Here is a 24332-nt window from a genome sequence, read left to right as displayed (position 1 = left end):
AGGGGCTGCACGGCCAAAAAAGGTTTGGGAACCGCTGTTCTAGAATGTTCGGCTATGAGACATCACACTGTGACATCACAAATGTTCTAGATCTAGAATGTTCTATTATGACAATAATAATACAATAACCTAAATATATATAGCTTTGGCTCCTACAAGTACTGAATTCTGCCATCCGGACACATGCAATTTGAAATATGATTATAGAATATAGAATATCAGGCATAAAATGGTTATGCGATTAAAATGCGATTAATTATATTAATTAATTACAAATCCTGTAATTAATTAGATACATTTTTTTAATCGCCTGACAGCACTAATTTATTTATATATTATATGTATGAATATATCTGCATATATTCCTGTTTATATACTTGTATACATACTCTGTGCACTGTACACGCTGTACATATTATATCTATATCTGTATATGTCCCATACCGACTCTTATTAGTAGTAGGCCAGTATGGTTTACAACCATAGTGTATTTATACTTGTATCACTGTACATAATAATACCATACATACATAATATTAGCAGTAGCGTTTTACATATATTACATTTAATCACCTGTACATTGTATATTACTACTGCACTTTACTGTTACATTAGCACTCTGGTTGGATGCCAAACTGCTTTTGGTTGCACTGTACTTGTGCTGCATGATGACAGTACATTTTAATCTAACCTAATCTAAAATACTTTTCTGTGCCAGATGTGAATCATCCATTTGGAACTCCAAGCAGGACAAACCACTTGTGTGTTCATTGCTGATATGGATCAGGAGTGCTAACCTTCATGTTTAACTAATGATAATAACCCCCTTCATTAGTACAGATGCAAAGCTATAACTTTTAAAACAACAGCCCAAATGTAGAGCAGTCGCTTGGGGTCATTAGACCAAAACGAGTTGAGATATAATCTCCCACTGGAGAGATTCCGTGTGCGATCCAGAAGTCGCTTTTGCTTTCACCGATCCCCTGCTTCACCTGATACTAGGGCTGTACCGAATGTCATTTATTTTTACATTCCAAGCTTCTATTGAAGTTTTCGAATGTAGCTTCGAATGTCTGTCGTCATATTTTATGACGTAATCATATCCTCAAACAAAATCCTCAATTTGAATAAAGTGATTAATCTGATTAAATTAGTATTTTTTTTTTTATTAAATCAACTTTCTTTAATGAATATAACTCGTCAGTTTCGTCAACATAAATAATCCAATAAGGGCACGGTTGGTACAAAAGTGATGTTGACGTCTTGATGGAGAGCCGAGCGCCAAGCGGATGCATGTCGGGTTTTCATCGTTATTTCTTTTATTCAATATTTCTATTCATTACAGGCACACAGACTCGGGGTTAACATGGGGAATCATCCTGAGATCGCCAAAGTGCAATACCGACCGCATCCTCCCAGGTGGCAGTATCGAGCACCCTTTGAAACCTTATATCTTGGCCTGTGTAATGTTCAAAAGTCTCCGGGCGCAGTTTTCTTTGTCAGGTGAGTCGAGCGGTTATCCCGATCGCATTGAGAAGTGTCAAATGCCCCCGATGCATCTGTTGTGGTGGAATATATTGGCGGCACGACGGACACCAATACTGAGACTCGTGATCAGACAATTGGAATATTCTTTTTGGGGTACCTCCTAGTGAAGGTAAGGACTAAATCAGGGGTGGCCAACCGGCGGCTCGCGAGCCGCATGCGGCTCTTTGCCCGTCAATGTGCGGCTCTTTCATCCATAAATCTTTTTTTTTTTTTATTATAATAATTCTTTTTTTTTTTACTTTTTTTTTATGTCACTCATTCCATAAGGACGTAGAATAAACATTTATAAAAATTTCCATTTGCATGTTCTTAGTATCTGAATCTAGGGACATATATGGATCAGTGTGTCTGTTACTAGGCTTGAGTAAATTGTAATGAACCAAAGGAGAATATCAATTCTATTTAAAAAAATTAAATAAAAATCTTTGACTGTGAATAACACCATGCTAAAATTGACCAGACCTGAAAAATCTAAGCAAATTAATAAAGGGAAGATGATTAAACAGAAGGTTTTGTAGATACAGTACTGAATTCTGCCATCTTTTTTATAATGTAAATTTCTCCACCATTTTTCATCGTATTGCAACACCGTTTTTTGCAAGACGTTCACAGAAAGGTAGAGAAACTAATTGCATTCTGTTTTATGGCAATAACGTTCAGGTTTGTGGGAGATAATCCCAAAAAATAAGAGAAATAAAAAGGTTTATCCAGAAGTCAGATGATTGACAGGGGCTGGTGTGAGCTGGGTAGGGTAGTTTTTCGAAATTCGAAAGCCCTGAGTCTCTTCCTTCAAAAGACACTTCCTCCTGTCAATATGCGTCGGTTTCCGACTCAATGCCCTGAGATTTCTATAATCTTATATTTCACTAATAACAATTAAAAGCATTGGTAAACAAACGTAATGCTGAAAATATACACTTTTACTGTATATCTCGGGCTTAAGAGGTTAACCCTGTGAGGCCCAAATTAAAAAGACATTAGCAACTTCAGAGGACAGAGGGTGGGACATATAAACACATTTACTATCAAATAGCATTGTGAGGCTGAACAACAGGACCAATTGACTATACATGTGCTTACATTTTTTTAAATAAACATTCTTTTTTTAAATGGCTAAAAGTGATTTTGTAATTTTGCAACCGTGGGTCTCACAGGGTACTTTTAACCCTGTGAGGCCCAAATAAAAAAGACATTAGCAACTTCAGAGGCCAGAGGGTGAGACCTAAACATGAAGGGTGCCGTGACTGAAAAAAAAAGTTGAGAAACGCTGGTATATGGTGTGGCTCTTTGTGGTACCACAGTCATTTTTGTGGCTCTTAGTCTCTGACTGGTTGGCCACCCCTGGACTAAATGATATCAATCCTGCTTTGGTCCAACCATGATTTCACCTCGATCGCAACGTGTGTGTAACGTTACTCCACAACGTATGCCGTTGGTGACGATCAAAGTATCAAAAAACTAAAATAGTAACGTGTCCAGGCGAGAAACGCCAACGTTTTTAGTGGAATTCACGTTTTTGCTGCATATCGTCGTTTTCTGGGATTAGACAGGATCACTCTGAAACTATACAATATATATACAATATTCACCACGGTATAACACGCGAACGTATACATGAAAAAATTTATTCTTTTTCACATGTTGAACGATGGATAGTTAATCTCAAATGAGCCATAGTATTGTCTCCATAGCTAATAGAATATAGAATATAGATATAGCCCTGCAAACACCGCAACGCACAGTGAAAATCCCTATACTTTACAGCGGTGGCTCACTGAGTACAAAGATGGCTAAAGCCGCTGGCGCCCAAAGTGTTAATAATAAACACTGTTAGGACTATCTAACTGTTAATAATAAACACTGTTAGGACTATCTGACTGTTAATAATAAACACTGTTAGGACTATCTGACTGTTAATAATAAACACTGTTAGGACTATCTGACTGTTAATAATAAACACTGTTAGGACTATCTGACTCTTAATAATAAACACTGTTAGGACTATCTGACTCGTAATAATAAACACTGTTAGGACTATCTGACTCTTAATAATAAACACTGTTAGGACTATCTGACTCTTAATAATAAACACTGTTAGGACTATCTGAGTCTTAATAATAAACACTGTTAGGACTATCTGACTGTTAATAATAAACACTGTTAAGACTATCTGAGACTGGAGATTTTACATGGTAGCAATGTTTTGTTCATACATTTCAAGCATCAGTGATGTAACTTTCGGAATTAATGCTTTTGTTCCCACAATACAGATTTGAACAGTTCCCAGTGACTATCGAATAGCAATTTGGTGAGTTCTTCCCATCCCTAATACCCAACCTGACTAATGGAGTAGGATTAAGACCAAAATACACATCTACTTTATGAGGTGGTACGAGAATTTACAGTTCTACAAAAACCTGTTTGCTAATCTCTCTTCCACACGAGAGCGAGGTGAATGCGGAAATGTGCGGCTCAAGGTGGGTGGACCAATCACAGCGCTTGATGTATTCAAGAGGACCAATCACAATGATTGATGTATTCAAGTGAGCCAATCACAGCGCCTGATGTATTCAAGTGAACCAATCACAGCGCTTGATGAATTTAAAGTGAACCAATCACAGCGCTTGATGAATTAAAGTGGACCAATCACAGCGCTTGATGAGTTAAAGTGGACCAATCACAGCGCTTGATGTATTCAAGTGGACCAATCACAACGATTGATGTATTCAAGTGGACCAATCACGGCGCTTGATATATTTAAGTGGACCAATCACAGCACTTGCGGGGCTGCGTTAAGTAGGCTCCTCCAGTAGGCTCCTTGGCCCATGCTGGGACCGGCTGCGTTTTCACGTTCAAGTATAAACGAGACTTTACTCACAGTGAAACTGTTGTTGAAGTTCTTGGTGCTGGATTCAGCCACACTGGCATCAGTCAGGTCCACTTCGTCAAATATGATGGACTGGAGAGGGAGAGAAAGACTTGAATTAATACCTTATCGCCTCGTCAACCCTAATGGGGCCGCAGAGGGAGAGAGACGCACTTAAATTCATCACATTAACATTATCACCCTGTTAAAGATAAGTGAACCCTCGAGACGGAAGGGGGAATCCCACTCTGGGTCTCTCTTGTATTTACTACTGAGTCAAATGAGCTCATAGCCAGCTCTGTACTGTACATACTGCCAGGCCAGCGATATAGACCTAAACTACTGAGCATGCTCCAGAGATATAGACCTAAACTACTGAGCGTGCTGCAGAGATATAGACCTAAACTACTGAGCATGCTCCAGAGATATTGACCTAAACTAGAGATATAGACCTAAACTACTGAGCATGCTGCAGAGATATAGACCTAAACTACTGAGCATGCTCCAGAGATATAGACCTAAACTACTGAGCGTGCTCCAGAGATATTGACCTAAACTACTGAGCATGCTCCAGAGATATAGACCTAAACTACTGAGCATGCTCCAGAGATATAGACCTAAACTACTGAGCATGCTCCAGAGATATAGACCTAAACTACTGAGCATGCTCCAGAGATATAGACCTAAACTACTGAGCATGCTCCAGACATATAGACCTAAACTACTGAGCATGCTCCAGAGATATAGACCTAAACTACTGAGCATGCTCCATTGCTCCAGAGACATAGACCTAAACTACTGAGCATGCTCCAGAGATATAGACCTAAACTACTGAGCGTGCTCCAGAGATATAGACCTAAACTACTGAGCATGCTCCAGAGATATAGACCTAAACTACTACAAGTCCTTTTTCTGGACAGAAATATAAAGATCTGAACTATCCCTTTAAGTGATGTGAAGATACTGTTCATTTGGCTGCATTTGACAAAGACTATTGAGATATACAGTAATACATTATCCACGAGAGATGAAATTATTTATAAATCATTTAAAAATTAAAAGTTAAAATAAAGAAAATATTGTCAGCGAAATACGACAAAGTTAGAACTTATTTCCACCGTGGTGCCCGTTGTTCCATCAGTCCATCCATGTCCCAACAAGACGGAGACAACGCTGAAGCAGGAGACAGACAACTACAACATGCCTCTCTACACATAACTATCTATTAACATTAACCATTAACACGACGAGTGCCAATGACGAGATATCTCGTTTGTTCATGCCGACCGTTCAGTGCCAACGACGATAGAGCTCGTATTTTTTTTTATTAGCAATTTGAATTCACATTTCATCAATCTAGCCTCAAGTTAGTGCTGCAAACGCTCTCTGAGCTCCATTGGGAAAATACCGCCCCCTATCGTCTCGCCCTGTGGTACTGCACCCCTTTGGAATGGATTAAATGAAACGCATGCTTCCTCATTTTACTTCTCAGGCAAGTCACCGAGACGATCGGATTCATTGCAGAGCCCCAGAACAGCGTGGAATACATATTTCCAGTACCCAGCGTTGGATCAATAAACGTGATCGATATTTGGAATGGCGATCAGGAATTGGAATAATCTTTTTGGAGAACATCTGATCTGAGGTAAGGAATCTATTTGACCAGTCTTAGGATAATCAGAGCTTTTTTCACAGAGATATCAACGTGTGTGTGCGTGTGTGTGTGTGCTGATCAGGAAATGAGATAATCGATTTTTCAGCCCACTTCTATAGTGTGCATAAGTACACATATATACTATCGATAATCTAGCATTTATTTGAAAACGATTCATAAATAGGCAGAAAAATTACAACGTTTTTTGTGTATTCCAGAATATTCCAGTAAAGGGCGTTTATCACAGAATCTTTATATTTTCCTGAAACTTTCAAAAAACAAGTTTTTCAAAATGGTATAAAACGGAAATTAACCGATTAAAAAACAATCCGTTTCGACAATGTTTCGTATCATCCAATTCAACCCTCCCGTCTCGAACGCTGTTTCTTGCCTCCCACAAGCCGGCTGCAATGTGGACTAAGTCATACATAGCACGAGTCCCCTCCGATACTCGAGGTAACAGCAGTCTCATCTTTCCACCTGCGCAGCGCGATCTTTCAGCGTCAGGGGTCTGGGCTTTGGAGGGCCCCGCCCCCATCGCTTCCTGATTCTACTGCGCAGGCGCACCAACCGACCTGTAGGAGTCACTGTCCACAACGCCCGATCCCCACCCATCAGTTTCCCTCCCCCTAATACTGCCAATGTGTATTAGTACGGACGACCAGCTAAACTGAAAGCAATGTGGAGCGCTGGGCTCGAACAGGCGAACCCAGCGTCTCCAGCATTCGTGGTGAGCGCCTTGCCCACTGCACCACGTAGCCGCCCTCCGTTTCGACAATGTTGACTGCAAACAAGTCATTGATAAGCGACGGCCAGATTATACACATAGCCATAATTTAAGATGTAGTTTATGCGTTCGCAAATATGAGAGCTCTATCATTGAAGTGGACGCTGGCACTCAATCGCTATATCTGGCGCCCCCTGCTGGTACTCAAAGTGTTAATAAGAAACATAATAAAGATAATGTTTCCTTTTTTAACCTATTTGTAACCTATTTCAGTTTATTAAAATGACTAAATTGCAAGAGGCAGTTTATTCCATCCTGTTGCTTTCTGTAACGTTTCCATTCTTCCAGATGTTGCTTTCTTTAACATTTAGATTCTGTCAGATGTAGCTTTCTTTAACGTTTCATTCTGTAAGATGTAGCTTTCTGTAACGTTTCATTCTGTAAGATGTAGCTTTCTTTAACGTTTCATTCTGTAAGATGTAGCTTTCTGTAACGTTTCATTCTGTAAGATGTAACTTTCTTTAACATTTTGATTCTGTCAGATGTAGCTTTCTGTAACGTTTCATTCTGTAAGATGTAGCTTTCTGTAACATTTAATTCTGTAAGATGTTGTTTTCTTTAACATTTTGATTCTGTCAGATGTAGCTTTCTGTAACGTTTCATTCTGTAAGATGTAGCTTTCTTTAACATTTTGATTCTGTCAGATTTAGCTTTCTGTAACGTTTCATTCTGTAAGATGTAGCTTTCTTTAACATTTTGATTCTGTCAGATTCCTTTTTTCCGTTTTTCTCCCATCCCAATGTTAGTCGTTATGCCAATTCCCAATCCCCTTCCTGGTCGTTGCGCACTTACCCCCCCCTACCGTCGGTCTGGGAGGGCGGAGACTACCACATGCTTCCTCCAACACATGTGTAGCCAGCCCACCTCTTCTTTTCACCTGGCAGCGCGGACTCTCACTGGGGGAGTGTAACGTGTGGAAGGGTCACACTACCTCCCCCAGATCCTTCCCTTGCTGTGCAGGCGCCCCGACCGAACTGTAGAAGTCGCTGTTTACAACGACCAAGACCCACCCCACCGGCTTTCCCACCCGCTGACACTGCCAATTGTGTCAGTCAGTATGGACGGCCGACCAAGCCGGAGGTACCGCAACTGGATTAGATCCCACTGTCTCTGCGGTGGTAGACAGACGCTTAGTCCGCTGCGCTACCCGGCCGCAGATGTAGCTTTCTTTAACGTTTTGATTCTGTAAGATGTTGCTTTCTTTAACATTTCGATTCTATCAGATGTAGCTTTCTGTATCGTTTCATTCTGTAAGATGTTGCTTTAATTTCTGAGACGGTAAACGTGGCTCTTGGTATCATGTTTACTTCTGAAAGCTGACTTGTACGAATGTTGAGGTTTTTACCTAAAAACTTTATTTATTATCATGTCTCTTCAGCTGGATGAGGATGAGGACCAACCTTTCCGGTCTGTGCGTAATACAGTGTTCTCCCTCGCAGCTTGAAGTACCGTAGTTTCCAACGCTGGAACGAGTTGGTCTGTTTCAACAGCTTCCCTTCTTTCAGAACGGTCTGCAGGGAGAGGAGAGAGAGAGAGAGAGAGAGAGAGAGAGAGAGAGACAGAGAGAGAGAGAGAGAGAGAGAGAGAGAAAGAGAAAGAGAGAGAAAGAGAGAGAGATCAGTAAAGTGTGTATGCTTCATATACACGCGTGCACACACACACACACAAACACAAACACACACACACACACACACACACACACACACACACACACACACACACACACACACACACACACACACACACACACACACACACACACACACACACACACACACACACACACACACACACACACACACACACACACACACACACACACACACACACACACACACACACACACACACACACACACACACACACACACACACACACACACACACACACACACACAGAGCCTAGCCTCTATTAAGGTACACACTCAGCCTGGTCCGATACTTCTAGGGTATCAAATTGCTTTGATACTATTGAGTGTCGACGAATGCTGTCATTCGATACCGAATGTAAATAAAATACCTGAGTAGTTGATCTCATCGGCGTCAGTGAGTGTACGGTGTAGAGTAGGAGTGTTTAATGATGAACAGGCAGACTGGGAAAAATAATAAGTAATAAAATAAGTATAGAACCGTCTCTCCTGTGTCTCCTACTCAGCAGAATAGAATAGAACCGTCTCCCCTGTGTCTCCTACTCAGCAGAATAGAATAGAACCGTCTCTCCTGTGTCTCCTACTCAGCAGAATAGAATAGAACCGTCTCCCCTGTGTCTCCTACTCAGCAGAATAGAATAGAACCGTCTCCCCTGTGTCTCCTACTCAGCAGAATAGAATAGAACCGTCTCTCCTGTGTCTCCTACTCAGCAGAATAGAATATAACCGTCTCCCCTGTGTCTCCTACTCAGCAGAATAGAATATAACAGTCTCTCCTGTGTCTCCTACTCAGCAAAATAGAATAGAACCGTCTCTCCTGTGTCTCCTACTCAGCAGAATAGAATAGAACCGTCTCCCCTGTGTCTCCTACTCAGCAGAATAGAATAGAACCGTCTCCCCTGTGTCTCCTACTCAGCAGAATAGAATAGAACCGTCTCTCCTGTGTCTCCTACTCAGCAGAATAGAATAGAACCGTCTCCCCTGTGTCTCCTACTCAGCAGAATAGAATAGAACCGTCTCCCCTGTGTCTCCTACTCAGCAGAATAGAATAGAAAGAGTGGGGCAGTTGAAGGAGGTGTCTCTTCTTGATGACATCAGAGGTAGAGCCCAGGGACTTTCAAACAGCCACTGTCACAGCAGGACATCCTGTCAACAACTTCCTGACACACAGGCCCACAGGAAACGACTGTGTCTACATCCTAGAGCTTAAGAGTTCTATTTTTAATATTATATGCAGGCTACTGTGGAGATTAATATCTAAACAAATTTTTTTTTTAAAGGGACAATTGACCCTGAAGCTGATGTAAAGGGATGTGATGAAATATCAAATCACGAATCATCACAATATTAAAATGACAATGACAATCAGCAATGACAATATGCATCATGGAGCAAAGAAATAAATCCCCCCATACTGCTGTCTATCCATCCAGATAGTTTTGGTATGATTTGCTGATTTGAGATATCTGCCATATTTGTGGGTTTGTGGCTCTAAATACATGTGAAAAACAACTATGTCTCTTTCCAGAAATCATGACCTGGTTACTCTGGTTACTAGATATACCGTTAACAGTTTAATCTGGAACTAGTGTCTACTACACACACACACACATAGTACTAAACTAGCAGTACTAAACTAGCAGTACTAAACTAGCAGTACTAAACTAGCTGTACTAAACTAGCAGTACTAAACTAGCAGTACTATACTAGCAGTACTAAACTAGCAGTACTAAGCAGAGGCCTCTGTTATACCTGTGACCTTCCAATGTGACTTATCATCCCGTCACACCGGGATGCATTATTTAACCGTCAGGTCTGGACAGATCCCAGATCAGATGTTGGTCTCAGTGTGACGAAGCCTGAGCGCATGCCGAGGGGGTCAGGCTCACGCTGTGATCAGGATCCGACCAAGTCTGGACGCCATCCAGACACAATAAATACACAGCAAAGTGAAGAGATAGAGGTGGAACGAGGGGAAACGAGGACAGTTTATGTTATAATAATAAAGTATATTGTAGTCGACAGCATGGATGCATGACGGTAGGCTATAATATACCTTCACCTTTATCACACCTCCCAGCCCTAGTGGACACACACAGCACTGTGATCTTTACTGGTCTTTTGTTTGATCCAATTTCTTTTTTTTCAATTTTCAATTGAACAGAAACCCCCCTGAAAAAAGAAGGTTGCATTCCAACACCGACATAACACTGAACAAATAAACACAGACAGACAGATGGAATATTACTTTAACCTATACCGTTGCACAGGTAAGATGTGACATTACTTTAACCTAGGCCTGCCGCGATAAGCAATAAATCGATTAATTGCTGCGATAATTAAAATGAATGCAATGATTTTGACGGGCGCGATTAATTGCTATTTGCGCGTTTGTTTTAATGAGGCGGAACCAGTGCCCTTGTCAGTCACTGTCCGTGTTGGGAGGCGGGCCGCTGACGTTACTAGAGTACAGCACGGGAGCTCCGTGGGGCAACGCCATAGCTTAACTACATTTCTCAATAGTGTTGCTCCTTTTAACCAAGTAGCATTATTTGTAGTGTAACGTTAGCTATTTTTAGACCCAAGTAGTTACTCGCTACTGCCCGGAGAAACTGGACTGCTAAATAAAGATGAAAGATAGAGCTTTGATTCTCATTCCATGCTAACAACATTAGCTAAATAGCTAACAAACGAAATACAACGTATAGCATAGCTACAAGTACAACACAGAATAACGTTAATACAATTACATGCATCATTGTTTACAATGAACGGCTAGTCAAAGGACTGGACACAGGGACAAGTTAAACATGAATTAATTTATTATAACACTCCGGTAGTTTCGAGTCGTGCTGCAGTGCTTACGCACCACAGCTATTCTATTATATACTGCTTTGACGCTTCCTCCTCATCGTTGATTGCCTGTAGTAGCTGCATCTAACGTTAGTAGCTAACGTTAAAACTAACCTAAAGTTAGTTGTTCACCAACAATTTGTTTTATCATTAGCTCAAAAACAGAACCGGACTTGTCGGCTCATAGGTTCTGCTTAGGATAATCACAACAATACTTCCGGTCCGGTCGGTGGGCTTCAAAATAAAAGTCTAAAACACCGGAAAAGACGGAGCGGTGGGCTTCAAAATAAAAGTTTTGGGAAATAAATGTCTCAAAAAAAATTCTCTAACCGGTCGCAATAATATCGCTTATCGCGATATTTTCGGGGGCAATTAATCGCCCAGCAAAATGTGTTATCGTGGCAGGCCTACTTTAACCTATACCGTTGCACAGGTAAGATGTGACATTACTTTAACCTATACCGTTGCACAGGTAAGATGTGACATTACTTTAACCTATACCGTTGCACAGGTAAGATGTGACATTACTTTAACCTATACCGTTGCACAGGTAAGATGCGACATTACTTTAACCTACAGTATACCGTTGCACAGGTAAGATGCGACATTACTTTAACCTACAGTATACAGTTGTACAGGTAAGATGCGACATTACTTTAACCTATATAGTTGTACAGCTAAGATGTGACGTTACTTTAAGCTATATAGTTGTACAGCTAAGATGTGACATTACTTTAACCTATACAGTTGTACAGCTAAGATGTGACATTACTTTAACCTACAGTATACAGTTGTACAGGTATGATGTGACATTACTTTAACCTATATAGTTGCACAGGTAAGATGTGACATTACTTTAAGCAGTTGCACAGCTAAGATGTGACCTTCAGTGCACCTCCCAGCCCTAGTGGACACACGCAGTACTGTGATCTTTACTGCTACACGTTCAGTACACCTCCCAGCCCTAGTGGACACACGCAGTACTGTGATCTTTACTGCTATACGTTCAGTACACCTGTCTGTTGGCGTGCATGGAGGTTGAATTTGTGTGTTGTGTGTGAGAGAGAGAGAGAGAGAGAGAGAGAGAGAGAGAGAGAGAGAGAGAGAGAGAGAGAGAGAGAGAGAGAGAGAGAGAGAGAGAGAGAGAGGGGGGGGGGAGAGAGCAAGAGGGATGAGAGAGAGAACAAGATATAGATAAAGAGAGAGAGTGAGAAAGAGAGAGAGAAAAAGTGTTGAAGGTGTTACATTCTTATGCAAAACTGTTTCTGTTAATCGCCCACATTATCTCTTCTCTCTTAAATGTGCACACCACCAAACCACCACCACCACACCACACCACCACACCCAGGGCTGCAGTGCCCATGCCACGCGGTACCACGCCGTTCCACCTCCTTTCTGAGCAGAAGCACGCACACGCACATACATGCGCGTGCACACAAAAATGCTTTCACAACTTTCACTCAACTCGTCGACGTCGTGCCGTGCGCCAAGTACCGGTACTCACCTGGCTACAGCCTTTGCATAACAATAGCATAACAAAGAACGAGAAGAGCAAAACCAAAATACAAGCCCTGTACCAATTGGTGGGGGGTTGCTTGAGCTGTGGAACCTCTCACTATGTGACAAATGGTCCCAACTGGAAGGATGGCTTAGAGTAGACGACAGAGTACAGCAACTTGCAATGGGCCTGGTCTACAAGATACACTACACGACCAAGGTACCCATGTACATGTCAAATACTTCCCAAAGGTCAGTGAATACCACGATCACAACACCAGAGGGAGCTCCACAAATCATGTTAAACCCAGATTCGGCTCAAACAAGGGACTAAACACGTTTCGCAATTATGCCACATCAATGTGGAACGCCCTACCCAAAGCTGTAAAGGAATGTGAATCACTACCCTTCAAAACACTCTCAAAAAACACCTACGGGAGACTGCAATTCGAAACTGGCCCTGTAAATGTCCTAACACAACCCCCTCCAATGTACAGTAAATTACCAAGTATGGTCTTGTCAATATTCCAATGTACAGTTTTGTTTGTACAGTTGTACAGTGTCCCCCACCCACCCCTCCTACCCACCCCCCCCCCCCCCCACTCCTACCCAACCCCCCCCCCCCCACCCACCCAACCACCTCCAGTGTACAGCCCCCCCCCCCCCGCCTACCCAATCCAATGTACAGTTTCTACGTCAAATGTATATACTCTTTTTTTCTGGACTCTTTTTGTATCACAAACAGTTTGCAAATCTGGTATGTCATAAATGTATAGATGTAGCAGTACTGTCTATCTGTATGTCATGTACTGTATGTCATATATGTTACGATGAATTGAAAATGGGGGACCCTGATGTAAACAAGATGAAAGTCTTTCTCTGGTCTGCATCCCCTTAACAATTGTATGTATTGAGCTGTACTGTATTGTACCCATTCTGCAATCTGTTAATAAAGTTTTCAATCAATCAATCAATCAATCAATGAGACATTGCTTCAGAAGGAAACTGTCCTTCTGTAAACTGTAAGTTACATTGTTAATTTAGTTTGTATTTACTTTTCTAGTTTAAGTTAATTCAATTAAAGAAATTGTAACTACAATGTATCTACAATTACATTTAAAACATTGTTTGTTTTTCAACCATATCTGTTGACAATATAATTTCTTTATATATTGAAGGCTACATCCTGCTAAATTTTTCAGCTTCTCTATTTTTTATTATAATTTTTTTTTGCGTTTATCGCTTTTTGCTACTGGGCAGTCCAGTGGAGAGAGAGAGAGGAGGAACGGGAGACAGAGTGGGGGGAAGACATTCGGCAAATAACGACGGGTCCGGGAATCGAACCCGGGTCGGCCGTGCCGCGACTCAGCGCGTTATGTGGTTCGCCACTGGGGCGCCCCAGCTTCTCTATTTCAAGGCAATATTTACAAAAACTAAACCACCACCACCACCACCACACCACACCACCACCACACCACACCACACCACACCACCACCACCACCAGGGTTCGAAATTAACGGGGGCTTGGGGCATAATGCCCTTGAAAATGGACAAAATGCCCTCGAAAATCAGTTAAGGGGGGCACAAAATGCCCCTGACAGTTTACTAATTATATATATATATATTTATCCGGTAATGGAGCGTCTGTGTATCGTACGGTTCAGATGACGCGCAAATAAAAAAAATCATTTGGCGGAGGTGAGCACTGGCTGCTGCAGCAGCAGCACTGCAGCTGAGCCAGGTGCTAATCAGTTTGTGTACAAATGGCAAGCACAATCTAAATGGTCGCTTTCACACAGGGGCTGTTTGGTCCGGACTTTCGGACCAGAATTCGATAGTCCGGTTTTTCGGGTCTGTGTGAATGCGCGTCGAACTCGGTCCGCGGACCAAACAGGCGAACTCTAGTCCGCCTGAAAACGTAGGTCTCGGTTCGGCTTCAGCGGACCAAATGCGAACCAAATATAGGAAGTGATTATTATTACCACTGCTTGCAGCACTCACTGCAAAACAAGCACACTGCATCTAATCTCTCTCTCTATCTATCTATCTATCTATCTATCTATCTATCTATCTATCTATCTATCTATCTATCTATCTATCTATCTATCTATCTATCTATCTATATATCTAACTGTGCATCTTGGGAAGAAGGAAGAAACACGCTGCTTATTATTATTACCGAGGAGCACGGCATTAATAATGGATCAATGCCACGTCAATACTATTATTATTATTATATTATTATTATTGGTCTACAAGTTGTTTAGCGAGAGGATGGTGGTAATGTGCTTCAATAGAACAATGGATCAATGCCATGTCAAAACTCGCTCCGCTGATCTGGAGGACTCGCAGACAGCACACACACGCGCGCGTGCACACACTGGCTTGCAGCCACACACACATTTCCACTGTCCAATAGACAAGCGCCTAGACAAGCGCCCTTTTCGACCGCGTGACATTGTTCAGAAGGTCTCGGTCCGCTGACAGATTTCTCTATGTGAACGCAGGCGAACCAAATGAAGAATGCAACAATGTTGCAACTTCACCCCCAGAACCGCACAGAGTCCACCAAAACTATATGTGAAAGCGACCAATTACGACTTTAAAAACATAGCCATTAACATTACATAGGCATACACACATCTTGCCATAGCGTTAGCAGTTTGTACAATACAACGCACGTTTTAACTATGGTAGCACTAGCCCCAGCTAATACAGTCAATGAAATGTTATCGTAGCTACAAGCTAGCAGAGGAGGGAATGAGAGTCTGAGAGGCGGGGTGTTTAAAGACAATGATAGGCGTTTATTCAACATCCAAGAAGGCTAACATACAACTGTGTTTTACTAACTCCAACCGTGACTATTGCCGCTTAACCCGCTTTCGTGCTGCTTGTTGATGTTTGATCTCCTCCTAAAGTTACCGGAGCTGAAGGTGCCACACGCTAAAATGTCCGTGGGGACCCGGCGCCAACCCATAGATAGTTCCAACTCAACGAATTACGTAATCCACCACAGCACTCAATATTTAAATAATGTTAGTCTAAATAAATGTAGATGTATAATAATTTCAAGCAGAAAACTAATCTTTCCATTAAGAACTGACAATCAGGGAATTTAAACATGGTTGACATTGTTTTTTTGTGTTTATATTATAGAAAGGAAAGTCTAGTGCTGGCTGAGCATATTGTTTGTTTGCACTAAGTTAACACTTTGGCTGCCTAAGGTTAAATTCATGATATACCATAGATTGCCAGCGCTATTTGTCTATGGAGAAAGTCCCCTTCTTTGCAGGGCTATAACTTTTTAAATTCTATTGCTACATTGCCATTATTAGGGCCCATTCAAAGTCCTATATGTATTGTTCATTGTGTAGCAACGTTAAACTTTTTCATTCACATATTCATAGTAAAGTATGGTCTAATGTATAAGTATGTTTTCATCTCTTTCTGCAGCTTTCTCCAGAACGTGATATATAGCCCCAAATGCATTATATTGATGATGAAATACAGTTTGATGGCAATCAACGCGATATAAAAAATTCCAACTAGACGTACTTCTAGAAGTTACTACACATCATCTGATGTTGACCGGATGGGCGAGGGGGCGTTTATAATTCCGTGGGCAGCGTTATACCAATCATCTAATGTGGGTCAAATGTTGATAATAGCAGTTAGTATCGAAGACGGTAACGTTACACGCTGAAACTCACCCCAGTCTCCGCGCGCCGTTGGGCGATCATTGTAGAGTAGAAATCTTATCATTATGGGATATATTTTTACCCGGTCCATCTCCAGCTTGTATAATGGTATATACGTCCAAATCATGTTGTTTATCGAGTTATTGCCAATCGATCACCGTGTAGCGTGACGAGCCAGAGTCCCATGACCTATAGCGAGCGCCCGGAAGTACTACGGACGTCTAGGACAACCTCTATGCCACATCCTGTTTGGCGATTGCACCGATCGGCCACCAGATGGCGCTCCTGAACCGCCAGAGAGCTCAGTGGGTCCTGCTGGTGGATCTCAGGCCAGCGGAGGGGACATATGAATCCGAGCGCAGATTTTTGAAATATTGATATAAGGACGACGTAACGCGTCCTCCGGCAACTTTAGCATGGCCAGCAAAGACATCTAAAGACGGTTCCCGGCAGTCAAAGTGTTAATACTTTGACAAATGTAGCCTATATTTTTCAGTCAGTTCGGTCTTTGTGTGCCAAACATTATTTAAGGCTGTAAACACTGTAACACTGTAAACCTTTTATATATATATATATATATATATATATATATATATATATATATATATATATATATATATATATATATATATATATATATATATATATATATATATATATATATATATATATAAATGAGAAGCATGTTTAGATTTGAGTGTTATTTTTTTTTAATAAAAATTAACGTATATCGAACCGAACCGAAAACCGTGACCCCCAAAACCGTGATACGAACCGAACCGTCCATTTTGTGAACCGTCCCACACCTACCGTTTATCATAAAAATTCAGTGCCCCCGAAATACAAAAAAAAGCCCCCGAAAATCAATCAAGGGGGGCAAAAAAAGCCCTTGAATTTTTTTTTTAATTTCTAACCCTGACCACCACACCACACCACCACCACACCACCTCTGCCAGTCCTTCCTGCCAGCGGCCATCAGGCTCCACAGCCGGGGGCACAGAGCGCTGCCAGCAGCCGGAGAACTAGCGGCTGCAGAACCATTAGAAGTAAGACTGAACCTAAACCACTAAAACCTGTGCGGACTATACGTACATTATGACCGATAGGGTCTACAGACCATCCCCTGCATCTTGAGTATACCGTTTGCTTTTATCCAGTTTATACTCATATCACATTTCTATTGCCTATATTTATTGTCTTTCTATTAATTACCCTGCCCATACCCATACCCCATGATGCCTGAATTTCCTCAAGGGGATCAATAAAGCAATATCTTATCTTATCCTTCACCAGAAAACAATGCTGATTGAATCCTTTTGTTAATTACAGCTCCACGACAGGATGTAGATGAATGAATAGCGATACCTTATCTTACAGGGACTGCTCCCCTGATGGCATCGCTGGTGGGCATATTCAAACTCCTTTAACCCTTTCACTGCCGCACTACCAAGCGGTTAACCCTTTCACTGCGACAATACACAGAAGGTTAACCATTTCACTGCCACACAACAGCCGGTTAACCCTTTCACTGCCACACTACAGAAGGTTAACCCTTTACTATCACACTAATCAATCATCTCAATAAGTGTCTGTCAAACTAAATGAACGTGTGCAAACGTGTGCAAAACTACACTGGCTCCCCGTCTCCTTCAGGACTGAATACAAGGTCTCCCTCCTCACCCATCAGTGCATCCACAGCAACGCCCCCTCCTATCTAAAGGAACTCATCGCTCCCCCGACCTCCACCCGCTCCCTCCGCTCTGGACACTCAAACACACTCCAACCCAAACACAAAACACACCTCCGCACCAGGGGGGGCGACCGGGCCTTCTGCTCAGCAGTCCGTTGAGGCTTTCAAAAGGGGACTAAAAACATTTATTTTTTAACAAGGCATTTGCCTAATTGGACCGACCAATGCATTGTGTGTTTAAAAAAATATATATATATTTGATATTGATCTGAATGTTTCTTCCATTTCATTGGTTGTTTTATTCATTTGAATTGTTTTTATTCATTATTTTATCTTTATCTCTCTTTATCTCTCTTTATTATTAAAACTGTTTAGTCAGAAAGATAAGTGTGACATTATGTGCAAAATAAATCAACATTGTTTTTCAGTGAAGTGCCCCTTTACTGTAAATAATAATAATAATAATAATAATAATAAAAATCTATACTGATGTCCACCTGACAGATCTGGCATCAGTTCTGCTATTATTTTTCCTGGTGGCTGCCGGTCTATACATGTAAAATCCTAGTGAACAGCTTGATGTCGAGACAGTGATCTCAGGAGTTCTTTCATTTCTGTGGTCAGTGTGTTGTTTTAACACAGTTTAACATGGACACCAACATCCCCCTCTCCCCCCCCATGACCAAAAGCAGAGTTTTCCATTAAAAACTCATATTCCAGAGTAGATGACATTGACAAGACTAAAAACACCAACTATAACTTGCTGTAACAGTTAGCCTCCCCGCCACTCTCCTCCCTGTCCTTAAAAATACACAGGCTTCATATGCAGATCCAATACACAGGCTTCATATACAGAATGATCCAATACACAGGCCTCATCCAATACACAGGCTTCATATACAGAATGATCCAATACCCAGGCTTCATATACAGATCCAATACACAGGCTTCATATACAGAATGATCCAATACCCAGGCTTCATATACAGATCCAATACCCAGGCTTCATATACAGATCCAATACACATGGTTTGGTCTCCGTGAGAAATGACTCAAACAGTCACTGCTTCCATTAGGCAGCTCTGCTATGAGTCTAACGATGCTGCTGCATCGAGCCAAACACTTCCTGTCTGATCCCTGCTGCTGCTTCACTTCCTGTCTGATCCCTGCTGCTGCTTCACTTCCTGCCTGATCCCTGCTGCTTCACTTCCTGTCTGATCCCTGCTGCTTCACTTCCTGTCTGATCCCTGTGTAAACGGAAGTACAGGAAGTACCGGCTACAGGCTTTCCGGTTTCGACTAAACAATTATAGAAACGTGTGAAGTGCACAATATTTCCTCGTTTAAGCCACTGCAACGGCTTTGCCTGAAGAATTTACTACATGACCGGGACGCCTGAATACCTGAATACTGAATACATTGGCCATGCGCGTTTCTGGTCATGTGACATGTGCGCCAATCGTGGGACCGCAAGTTTCTACACCGGTTAAGCTTAGGCGCTCTTTCGAAGTTGGTTAAGGTTAGAGTTTGTCTTAGAGCATGGCGATAGAACGCCTACCCTGATTCTCAAGTTCTTTCGACGGTTAAGCTTAGGCGCTCTTTCGAAGTTGGTTACAGTTAGAGTTTGTCTTAGAGCATGGCGATAGAACGCCAGGTTGTTTGCAGGCTGTTAGACCCGGAAATAGGCGCAGAACTTGCTGTCCCACTATGAATGAATGAATGAATGAATGAAAACTTTATTTAACAGATTGCAGAATGGGTACAATACAGTACGGCTCAATACATACAATTGTTAAGGGGATGCAGACCTGAGAAAGACGTTTGTCTTGTTTCCATCAGGGTCCCCCATTTTCAATTCATATAGACATTTATGACATACATAACATACATGACATTTATGGCATAGGGACATATAGGTATTTAGTACTGATACATTTGTGACATAGGCGGTATTCAAATATACAGTACTGTTACCCCTAGATCCTGACAGAGTATATACATATGATGGGGAGGGGACTGTACATTAGGAGGGGGTGGGTGGGTGGGAGGGGAATATACATACGGCGGGGAGGGAATATATACATGCGGTGGGGAGGAGACTGTCTATTAGGAGGTGGTGGGGGTTTTGGGCATTTACGGTGGCCAGTTTCGAATTGCAGCCTCCCGTAGGTGCTCTTTAAGGGCGGTTTTGAATGTGGGCAGGGATTCACATTCCTTTACAGCTTTGGGTAGGGCGTTCCACATTGTTGTGGCATAATTGCGAAACGTGTTTAGTCCCTTGTTTGAGCCGAATCTGGGTTTAACATGATTTGTTGAGCTTCCTCTGGTGTAGTGGTTGTGGTATTCACTGACCTTTGGGAAGTATTTTGACATGTACATGGGCACCCCGGTCGTATAGTGTATCTTGTAGACCAGGCCCATTGCAAGTTGCTGTACTCTGTCGTCTACTCTAAGCCATCCTAGGTTGGCAAAGTGGGCAGGGGTGAGGTGGGTTCTGGGGTTCAGGTCAAGTAGTAGTCTGACCAGTTTGTTTTGTGATGTTTGTAATTTTGTTTTAAGCGCCTTTGAGGTGCTTTGGTACCATGAGGTGCACGCATAGTCATAGTACCCTTGAATGAGTGCTCCTGCCAGAGTCCTCAGGGTATTCTTGTTTACCAGAGAGGAGATCCGGTACAAGAATCTAGTTCGTTGGTTGACTTTTTTTATTACATTGGATGCCATTTTGCCTCTAGGATGGAACCCAGGTAGGTAATTTCGTCTTTCCTTGTGACAATATTGTCACCCACTGTAACTGAGAAGCCGTCGGTCTTGCTGAGTTTGTTATTTGAACCGAAGAGAATGGACTCTGTTTTGCCCATGTGTAATGATAGTTTGTTATCAGCGAGCCATATGCAGATTTTGCCTAGTTCCGTGCTGAGGGTTTTTTCAACCTGCAATTTGTTCTTGTCAGAGACCAGCAGGGCTGAGTCGTCCGCAAACAGGAACAAGTTGCAGTCACAGGCTGACGACATGTCATTTGCATAAATTAGGAAGAGTAGCGGTCCTAGTATGCTTCCTTGTGGAACACCACAGCTCACTGTGAGGGGGGGGGATAGAGTACCGTTTACCTCTACCATCTGTTCTCTCCCCTCCAGGTAGGATTGCATCCAGCTCACTGATAGGCTATCAAAACCAATTGCTTTTAGCTTGTCCATTAGAATGGAGTGATTGACAGTGTCGAAGGCCTTTTGTAGGTCCAGCATGACCATGCCGCAGTATTTGCCAGCGTCCACCTCTTGTTTGATGTGGTCGTTCAAATAGAGGAGGCATGTGTCAGTGGAGTGGGACGTTCTGAAGCCAGATTGGAATTCGTAGATTAGGTTTTTTTCCGCCAGGTACTTTTCGACCTGTTCGTAGACTATTTTCTCCATGACTTTCGAGATGGAGGTAAGAATAGAAACAGGGCGGTAGTTGCCTGGGTCTAATTTGCTGCCCTTTTTGTGTAGAGGGGTCACTCTCGCAATTTTGAAGTCCTTGGGGACGTGCCCCTGTTTTATAGAGAGGTTTATTATGTGTGTGATGACTGGGGTGATGGCGGCTGCTGCGTCTCTGAGGAATTTGGAGGGGATGTTGTCATGGCCAGTGGCCTTGTTAGGTTGGAGGGCGCTCAATTTTTTGAGTACCTCATCGGTTGTTACCATTTCAAGTTTGAAGTCGTCTTTGTGGACCCCTAGGTTTTTGTAGTATGCTACTATGTGTTCTACCCCATAATGCCCTGAGTGGGAGGGTAGTTTGTTTACCAGTGTTGTGGCTATGTTTGTGAAGAAGATGTTTAAGTAATTGGCTACATCCAGCTTGTCTGTGATGAGCGTGTTGTCCGTCTTTATGTTTATGTTTGAGAATCTGGTTTTAAGTTTTTTACTGCAGCCTAGTTGATTATTGAGTAATTTCCAAAGTTCGCGGGGTTTGTTTTTGTTTTCCTCAGTTTTGTCGTTGATGAAATTTCTTTTTGCGGTTCTGATCATGGTGTTTACGTCATTTCTTAGTCTGTTTCTTTGGATTTTTAGTTCAACCACGTGGGCTTGGAGTTCACTGTTTGAGCTTTTGGAAAGCTTTGTCTGACTTTTATGAAGTTCAGAGCATTTTTTGTCTCTGGTTTTCATAGCGGCCAGTATTTCAGTGTGCATCCATGCCTCAGCGCGATTTTTAACCCTGGTGGTTCTTATCGGTGCCATGTTGTTGAGTATTGCTGTGAATTTGGTTTTGAATCCAAGCCATGTTTCTTCAACCTGTGTACCACTGAGCTCATCTGACCAGTCCAAGCTCCCCAGTTCTAGGTTGTGCACATGTCGCACATGTCACATGACCTGGCCAATCAGAGCGCAAAACTCGAACGCGGAAACAAACATTTGTTGTCGAAAGTATACACGCGACCGGGACGTTCTAGCTTGTTTGCCGACAGGATTCGGGAAAAGTTTGGTCCGTTCTGAGGCAGCTTCCAGGGGAAGTACATACACCAGAAATTCTACCCGATTCACACTTTCGGCCGTAGTTCTTTACCAGGCTTTATCTCACGGAGGAGATGCAACTGGGAACGAGGTTACTGCTTCAGCAGAAAGCTTCACATACACGTCATTATTTTTAGCAAGTGGGAAACACTTGGCTGGCTGATTTTCATGTATAACAAAAAAAAACAGAGGGGGGGGGGCTGGATTGCAACGATGCGTGTTGTTGCACGAATGATTGATTTATGCAGAATCACACAACGTGATCAAAACCGAAGTTTAGTTATCATGCATAATATAAAAACACAGCCTGAAATCCACACTTTGCAACCGCAGAGTATCGTGATGAGTGTGAGTGGCGATGATGATGATGACGATAATAATATATTTCATATTCTTCCAACATTTGGACAATGTATAGCTTTTGATGAATAACTATCGTATGTCATTTTGTAAGCGCTTTTACTCTGCTTTTCCAGTTTCTTGTCTCCTGATTTCATCTTATTTTAACTAGTTTCTATCGATTCGTGCTGGTGGTCGACTTGTTTTTAATCGTTGTTTTATCTCCGATTTATTCCATCTCTTTTAGTTGTGCACTCGACGTCACTGTAAACGAGGGAATCCTCAGTTTAAATAAAGGTTGAATGAATGAATATCAACCTAACGGTTATAAAACAAGACGTGTGTGTAAAAAAGCGTCCTCTCCCCGCTCCCTCCTCCTCCTCCGCCTCCCCGGCCTTTAAAACGAGCGCGCCCCTGTGGGGGTCAAGCTTTGTGGGGGTCAGGCCCCGTCGCCTCTCGGACGCAGCGCGGTGGGAAACAGCGCGGATGTCCAGCGGCCCTCTGTAGCCTCTGTAGCACAACAGTTAGCCTGGCTGTTACAGAGAGAGAGAGAGAGAGAGAGAGAGAGAGAGAGAGAGAGAGAGAGAGAGAGAGAGAGAGAGAGAGGAGAGAGAGAGAGGGGAGAGGACGGCTCGCATTCCCCGCTGACGTGCACCCGTGTGCGGCCCCCGCGGGGAGACGTGCACGGCGCCCGGGCTGGAGAGGCTCCTACCTTGCTGCGGATCTGACCCGACGTGGACACTTTGCGGATGAGTCTCTGCGGGGAGCCGCGCTCCTGCTCCGGCTCGCTGTCCGAGGACTCCGGTCCCCCTGCCTCCGCCATCCTGCTGCCATTCAGACCCCTGGGGGATGCACACAGGCCGCGTTCACACTGCAGGCCAACGCTTGTCGAAACGGATATATATATATATATATATATATATATATTTTTTTTAAGTTTGACGTTTTGTTTTATTTGTCACATAGGCTATAAGGTACATGTATATTACAGTGAAATGCTTGGTTCTGTATGAGCCTCCTGAGATTGTGCTTCATACTGTACAAAAAGTTAAGAATAAAGTCCAACCATGGTGATGGAGGGGGCTCGGGATGATAACTGTACAGTCTGTCTCAATTATTGTCTAGTCATTGTTGTGTTAGGTTATTGTCCTGGGATGTATTTTTGTGTATTATTGTTATTATTCTATTGTGATATGTTTTGTTTCATGTACAAAAATAAAATAAAAAAGATTTGATCAAAAAAAATTAAATAAAGTCCAAACACT

The 24332-nt window shown here is 42.4% G+C and overlaps 1 protein-coding gene across 1 annotated transcript in view; it reads right to left on the bottom strand.

The window, feature by feature from the left end:
• Positions 1-23889, bottom strand: part of dgkd (diacylglycerol kinase delta) — a 160752-nt gene extending 136863 nt beyond the window's left edge. Inside the window, exons 1-3 of the mRNA XM_084330329.1 lie at positions 23780-23889; positions 8256-8366; positions 4427-4507 (exon numbers count right to left, since the gene is read on the bottom strand). The gene's annotated coding sequence lies outside the window, so the exon portion shown is untranslated. The remainder of the gene's footprint in view (positions 1-4426; positions 4508-8255; positions 8367-23779) is intronic.
• Between the last annotated feature and the right edge of the window lie 443 nt (positions 23890-24332).

The sequence above is a fragment of the Notolepis coatsorum genome (genome assembly GCF_963971535.1).
Source record: "Notolepis coatsorum genome assembly, chromosome: 1".
NCBI lineage: Eukaryota > Metazoa > Chordata > Actinopteri > Aulopiformes > Paralepididae > Notolepis > Notolepis coatsorum.
Note: the sequence above shows the minus strand (reverse complement) of the source record. Positions and strands in the feature narration are given on the sequence as shown.